Here is an 8,163-nt window from a genome sequence, read left to right on the forward strand (position 1 = left end):
CCTCCTCCTCCAGAATGGCAAACCTGTTGAAGCAATGAACAGGATAGAAAACGTACACAGAGAGAGAGAGAGAGAGAGAGAGAGAGAGAGAGAGAGAGAGAGAGAGAGAGAGAGAGAGAGAGAGAGAGAGAGAGAGAGAGAGAGAGAGAGAGAGAGAGAGAGAGAGAGAGAGAGAAGAGTACTAATGAAGAAGGAAGGGAGAAAGGGTTGGTAAGGTGGAGGGACGGAGGGAGGGAAGGAAGGGATGGATGGAAAGGGCGTGAACCTGTCCAGGTAAACACAGGAGGGGCGTGAGTCACCGGTGTGTGTGTGTGTGTGTGTGTGTGTGTGTGTGTGTGTGTGTGTGTGTGTGTGTGTGTGTGTGTGTACGTTTTCTCTCCGTATGTTCGTGTTTAATGACATGTCTTCCCTTCTTGCCTTCTCCTGCTCCTGCCCGGCCGTAACGAATTTTGAATTGATTAAGTTCTTAAGTTTTAAAGCTAAGATACTTTCTTGCACTTGTTTTATTGGATGTTAATTTTATCACCTTAATATATAATTACTATTGCTGCGTAAGAAATTTTACATTTGAAACTAAATAATGGAATAGTCTGTTATTATGGTGCGAGAGAAGCCCCTGTAGATTGTACCTGAGGAATCCTATCTTTGGTTTACTGTCAGCGGTGACCTGAACCCTACAAAGAATTGTAGGTCTGCCTGTAAAAAAAGTGACAGTGCTCGGGTTCATCCCAATATGATTTTGAATCAAGACACCTGGTATCATGTTAACCTTCTATAAATCTGGAATACGTTGCACATTTCTCTTCCCCAGCCAGAAAAGGAATATCGAATTACTAGAGAGAGTACAGCGGTGCACTACGAATATTATACCGTCGTTGAACGCTCTTAGATATGAAGAACGACTCAATATCTTTAACATGGGAAAGAGACGATTACAAGGGGACTTGATTCAGGCATTTTAGTACCAGACCAACATCAATAAAATCGATCACTCAAAGTTAATAATTTCAAGCCACAAACTAATCCGAAAACTGAAAATAACGTTCTAGCGCAACAAGATAAGGGATGCAGAACGAATGTCGGCAAGAGCTTTCCTCGAAAGGCGTCATCCCCTTATAAGAAATCTTCCTCCAGTAGTTATTGCAGAAACGACCAACGTGTAAAAATAATCACATTGTCCGTCATTTCGTCGATACAGGAGTTGAGAAGACATTCTTGTTTATACGTAAATGAGTGCTTTGGTTTGTTCTGCCTGACTCAAATATTAATTGACTTAAGCAAATAGTCTCGATATAAGTCAGCAGACTTTATGCTACCTACTTTTCCATGTTTCCTTTTCCTCCTTCTCCCCCTTCTCTCTCCTTCATATCTCCAGAACCTATTATTACTTTTTCCCCTACTATTTGCATACTTTTTTGTCTCTCATTTTAAATATATCTGTCACCTACAGGCCTCCCGGGCAATCACTCGATGACGATCTTGAAATGTACAGCGTTTTAAGGCAGTCACTTCATAACAACGACTCACTGATATTAGGAGAACACCTCGGTTCTTGCGATCATAAATTAGTGCGCGTCGACATTAGAGCTCAAACATCAGTGACTGAAAATAAAGTAAAGGTGCCCAATTTCAAAAGAGCTAACTTCGTAGAACTGACAAAACTAACAGAAATACAACTATCAGATGACGGCAATGTAGAGGAAGCCTGGCTTAGCTTTAAAAATCATTTACTCACTCAGCAGAACACATTCGTCCCCTTGTGCGAGAAGCGAAATAACACTAATAAAAGCCCACCTTGGTTTAATAGCGAAATTAAACATTCAGTCAATGAGAGAAAATTGTCTTACAGGTTAAAGAAAGAACAAACCACTTTATTATGATGCCAGGCGACGAGTAAAAAGATTAGTATGTCAGGCAAAGCGTAGATATGAAGAAAATATTGCAGCCAACTGTAAAAATAATCCGAAATCCTTCTTCAGTTACATAAACAACAGAAAGGCGATCAGAAGTGGAATTGGACCTTTAACAAACAGCAGCGGTGCACTAGTGACTGACAGCCAACACATTGCGAACCTCTTAAGCAGTTACTTTTCCTCGGTGTTTAATACGAACAGTCTTCCTTCCACTACCACCAGCACCAGTACTAATGTAAATCTTGAGCATGCATTGCCTAATTTTGAAATAACTCTCCAATCACGTAAAACAAATAAAAGTCCCGGACCCGATAAAGTATATCCTATATTGCTGAAAGAAACAAAGAGCGAAATACTCTCCTCCCTCACAACCGTATTCAATATGTCCTTGCGGCAAGGCATCGTCCCTTCGGATTGGAAAAAGGCTAACGTGACACCGATTTTTAAGAAAGGAGTCAAAAAAATACCAGGTAATTACAGACCCATTAGTCTAATTTTTGTTGTAGGTAACCTACTTGAGAGCATAATTAGAGACAAAACTGTGAGTTACCTTGAAAGCCACTCATTAATTGGGGACTCACAACATGGCTTCCGTAACAAAAGATCCTGCCTATCAAACCTATTGACCTTTTATAACGACCTCTTCTCAGTTTATGACGTAACCAAATCATTGGACGTAGTCGATCTTGATTTCCAGAAAGCGTTTGATAAAGTCCCACATCATAAATTGCTTTATAAATTAAAGCAAATAGGTATTGACGGTCAAGTAAACCAATGGATCGCGAATTGGTTGAGCAACAGACAACAAAGAGTGGTGATTAACGGATCTAACTCAGAGTGGGCACCGGTCACCTCAGGGCTCGGTTCTTGGCCCAGTGCTCGTCATTTATTTACATCAACGATGTGGATGTTGGACTCAATAATCGCATTAGTAAATTTGCAGACGACACAAAGATTGGTAACTCGGTTCTCACTGACGAAGACAGGCAAAACCTCCAAGAGGATTTGCACAAAATTTCAGCTTGGTCGGATAGATGGGAGATGCCTTTTAACGTAAACAAGTTCCAGGTCCTTCAAGTTGGAACAAGAAATAAGAAGTTCGATTACGAAATGGGCGGCGTTAAACTCACAAGCGTTCAATGCGTTAAGGACCTGGGGGTCAAAATCGCGTCAAACCGCAAATTCTCACATCAATGTATCGATGCAGCAAATAAAGCGAACAGAATGTTGGGCTTCATTAAAAGAAACTTTTTATTTAAGAATAAAGATGTAATACTTCCGCTCTACAATAGTTTAGTCAGACCCCACTTGGAATATGCGGTACATTTTTGGTCTCCCGACAATGCAAAGGACATTGGTAAATTAGAAGGTGTTCAGCGTCGGGCATCAAAAATGATCCTTTCCTTGCACAACAAATCTTACGAAGAAAGACTTTCCACCCTTAACTTGTTCTCTCTTGAGAAACGCCGCATCCGAGGAAAACTGATCGAATGTTTTAAAATTCTTAGTGGTTTCACGAATGTAGACAGAACAAAATTGTTAATGATCGATGACACTTTGCGAACGAGGAACAATGGCATAAAACTCAAATGTAGACAAGTAAATTCAGACTGCACTAAATTTTTCTACACCAACGTTGTAGTGCGAGAATGGAATAAACTCCCACCTTCAGTGGTCCAGTGTAACACGATTGACTCCTTTAAAAAGAAGCTCGACCGACACTTCATTGAATTTAATATTAACTAGAGTAGAAATGCAACGTTTTGGAGCCATCTGATTAATATAGAATCACTTAGGTTTAAGGACAGACCACCTAGTCTGGACCATGGGGTCTGGTTGGTCTGATTTTCTCTCTCTCTCTCTCTCTCTCTCTCTCTCTCGTACAATAAGGAAATCATAGAAAATGTAGAAGAAAAACAAATGGGAGAGAAAAGAGCAGATGGAGGAATGGGGAAAAAATGGAACAGGGAAGGCAAGTATTAAAAAAATAAGCTAAAAACTGTTGAACACATGAGAGGCAAGAAGAGAAGAGAGAAAGGGGCATGAAAGAGGGAATAAAGAAACAGCGAAGAATGGATATGCTGAGAAAGAAACGGTAATAAAAAGGAAGGAAGAAAAGAGTAGACAAAAGTGATATGTAGGGAAGAGAAAGGAAGGAGGCAATAGAACGGAACTTGGCAATCGACAGTAAAAAGAAAACATATACAGGAGAACAAAGGAGAGGGGAAGCTGAAAAGGATAGGATATAGAAGGAAAGTGTGAAAAAGACGAAAGAGAGGTGAACATAATAGGAAGAGGGAAAGTAAGATAAGGAAGGTCGAAGAGAGAAAGAAGGAAGAGAGGAGAATAGAGAGGACGGAGGGAAGTGGCAGTCGAGTGGCAGGCTGGGAGAAGGAAAATGCGAAAGTGAGGGTGGTGCACGTGGTGTTGTGGTGGAGGTGGTGGTGGTGGTGGTGGTGGTACCTGGTGGGCTGGGCGTGGAGGTAAGCGAGTTGTGGAGAATGTGTACATGACTAAAAGAAAAATAAAAGAAAAGGCAACACGAACTCCATAATATGCAACTCCTGCAAAGATAATACAGAAAAAAGGAGCAATACCCAAAGGAAATATCAAGGTGTAAAAGGTGTGTCGATACTCTCCTCTTGGGCTCTTGTATAAGTAAGAAAGCGGTAGATTGTTCAGGTATGGTCTGAGAGAAAGAGAAGTTGAGGGACTAGTGTGATGGGAATGTATGGAAGAGAGGAAGAATATGTAAAAGAGTGGTCTGAGAGAAAGAGGTGAAGAGTAGTCTGAAAAGGAGGATGAGAGAAACAGAAGGAAGGAGAAGATAAGAGAGAAAGTAAGAGATTAGTCATAAAGAAGAAGGTTAGTGAGTAGTCGAAAAGAGAAGGCGAGGGAGTGATCTGAAGGTGAGAGGAAAGGTGAGGGAGTAGTCTTAGTGATGGAGAGTGACGAGAATGAGGAAGTGTGTGTGATTTCAGGAGAGAGTTTGATACTGGGTTAATAAGTACAACGTGTGTGTGTGTGTGTGTGTGTGTGTGTGTGTGTGTGTGTGTGTGTGTGTGTACATATGATTCTCTTATGTTAGAAGCAGCATATATAGCTTTTTATCCGCCTAGAGCAACATACCGAGAGCCAAACACATCCCAGACATACATGAGCGATCCGTCATGTGGAAAGTCGACAACATATTAATTTACAAGTCGTCTCGTCATGCTTGTGTTATTTAAGTGCCTGGCGACGTTGCAACTTTTATCAGTATCTTCATTACCGTTATTATTATTATTATTATTATTATTATTATTATTATTATTATTATTATTATTATTATTGTTATCCCTGATTCTGTTCCTCTTGTCTCTCGTGCGTGGCTCAGGGCAAGGCTGTGGTTGTGCTGGTGGTGGTGGTGGTGGCGGTGGTGGTGGTGGTGTTACTGGTGCTGATAACGGTGATCAGAGCTTTGTTATTATATACAATTTCCTTCTTGGTGTTTTCAATTTCACAGAGTTACTTTTTGTTGCTCCTGTTTTAGCTGTCTTTGTATTTGTTTTTGTTTGTTTGTGTTTTGTTTCTTCTCTCCTTTCATCCTTCATCCTTTAGTATTTCATTACGTACCAATATTTTTCACTCTCATTTATTCCTTGCTTCCTTCCTTCCTCCTCCTTTCTTTCTTCCTCTCTCTCTCTCTTCTCTCTCTCTCTCTCTCTCTCTCTCTCAAACTGGTTTATTTCAAGTGGTGTCTTGCATGTGCTTGAGAGAGAGAGAGAGAGAGAGAGAGAGAGAGAGAGAGTCAGAGATAGAGAGAGAGTGAGAGAGAGAGTGAGAGAGAGAAGAGAGAGTGAGAGAGAGAGAGAGAGAGAGAGAGAGAGAGAGAGAGAGAGAGAGAGAGAGAGAGAGAGAGAGAGAGAGAGAGAGAGAGAGAGAGAGAGAGAGAGAGAGAGAGAGAGAGAGAGAGAGAGAGAGAGAGAGGAGTAAGAGAAAGTATTAAAGTATTTGCTCTCGTTTCTGCTTTTTTCCTCTTTCTTGCATGCTTGTTTCGCCATTTTTTTCGTCATTTATTCATCCGTCACACTTCTCTTCTTCAGCCTCTCTCTTTATATCACTGTCATATTTTATTTTGTAACTATACTACTACTACTACTACTACTACTACTACTACTACTACTACTACTACTACTACTACTACTACTACTACTACTACTTATCTTCCAACTTCTTTTAAGCCTACATTCTTTCAAGCAAACATCCACATTCCTCTTTTTTTTTTTTTTTTTTTTTTACTTCTTAAATATTATCTGTTTCTCTTGTCTCTTGTGCCTTCGTCTATTCTGCTTTTCTTTTTTTTCAATTTTTTTCTGCTCCTCTTCCATCTTCCATCCGTGTTTTCTTTCCTTCCCTTTCCTTATCTCATTTTTTCTTTCATTCCTATATACCTTGCTTTTATTTTCCGTCTCCTCTTATCCGTTTTTCTTGTCATCGTCTCGTTTTTTTTTCACACTTTATCCATATTTTCCTTGTCATTTTAAGGTTTTTATCTCCTCTTCCTCTCGGTGTCTTTTTCTGATAATTATTTTTTCGCTTTATGAGACAATCCAGCTTTTCGTTCCTACCTGACCGTCCCTGCATCGCTTTCTTTTTTAAGTGTTCTCTTCTCTCTTTACAATGATTTTTAACTATATTTTTTCATCTTAACCACTGAGGGATGATGTTGATATTGTTTCCTCTCACATTCCTTTTTTTTTCTCTCTTAGTATAATCTTGTTTTTTCATCTGGCTTCTTCTGCTGCCTGCTGTGCTTCTTTATTTTATTTCGTTATAATGTAGGCGACACTTCTATCCCTTTTTGTTCTTTTCTGTCCTTCCTGAAATCATTCTTTGACTTTTTTATTTTCACTTTTTTTTAATGTGATTCTCTGCTAACCTCATTTACGTTTCTCTGCCCTCGTTCTTTTTTTTTTTTTTTTACTGTTCATTGTTTATTCTTCTGTCCCTCTCTTTATTTTCTTTACCCTTCTCTTTGTCTTTTCTCCTCTTTAATTCCTTTATGATTTCATTCTCTTCCATCCTTCATTCTCCACTGCCCTTCATCATTCCCTAAATTCTCTTCTGTTCTTCTTATATTACGTCTATTTTATTCACTTCCAACCTTTTCTCTTTTCTCCCTCATATCACCAGTGTGTATAAATGATGTTCTGATCCATATATTGGTAGTTAAATATTTTTCTCTGAGATCATGCTCATTTCCACATATTTTTTCACGCTACATTTGCCTTCCTCCTCAGTATTTCTTCCTGGTCTGTTCTCACCGTCTTCCTGGTTTTCTCAGCTTCTCTCGCGTCGTTTTTCCCATACATGGACAAAGGCGTCTCGGTGGTCTGTTTTGGTTCTAATTATTTGGCCGTATTTTTCCCCAAGTCTTAAACGTCTTGGTTTTCAATATTTGTTCTCTCAACCTGGTCTTGTTATTACTTCTCCTCCTCCTCCTCTGTTCGCTCCCCTCCCAGTTTAATTTTTTTACCTTTACTCTTGTTTTTCTTTCGATTTGCTTCACCTGTCTCTTTTTTCTCATGTTTTCACATTCGGAATCATGTCACGTTTCCCTCACTCTGCTTTCTTTCTTTTTTTTCTTTCTTTCGTTCTTCTTCTTTCTCTCTCTCTCTCTCTCTCTCTCTCCACACCCTTTTAACCTCAACCTTCAACAAACACACAGACTGAGTGACAGACAGACAGACGACAAATATAAAAAATGACAGACACGCGGGGAGACGACACGAAACGAAACAGACGGACAGACAAACAATCCAAGTGTGTGTGTGTGTGTGTGTGTGTGTGTGTGTGTAGGTTGTTAAGTGCCCTAACCTGTCTGTTTATCATGTAGGAGATCTGACCTGTAGTGGAGGGAAGGAGGGATGATGGGAGAGGAGGGGGAAGGAAGTAAAGAGGGGAGGGAAAGAAAGAGGGTTAGGGAGGGATGAAAGAATGTATGTTGTTGTTTGTGTGTGGAGGTATGAGAGAAAAAAAAAGTAAAGGGTAGTGTGTTTGTGTGTGTGTGTGTGTGTGTGTGTGTGTGAGAGAGAGAGAGAGAGAGAGAGAGAGAGAGAGAGAGAGAGAGAGAGAGAGAGAGAGAGAGAGAGAGAGAGAGAGAGAGAGAGAGAGAGAGAGAGAGAGAGAGAGAGAGAGAGAGAGAGAGAGAGAGAGAGAGAGAGAGAGAGAGAGAGAGAGAGAGAGAGAGAGAGAGAGAGAGAGAGAG

This window comes from Eriocheir sinensis, chromosome 4 (assembly GCF_024679095.1).
Source record: "Eriocheir sinensis breed Jianghai 21 chromosome 4, ASM2467909v1, whole genome shotgun sequence".
Classification (NCBI taxonomy): Eukaryota; Metazoa; Arthropoda; class Malacostraca; order Decapoda; family Varunidae; genus Eriocheir; species Eriocheir sinensis.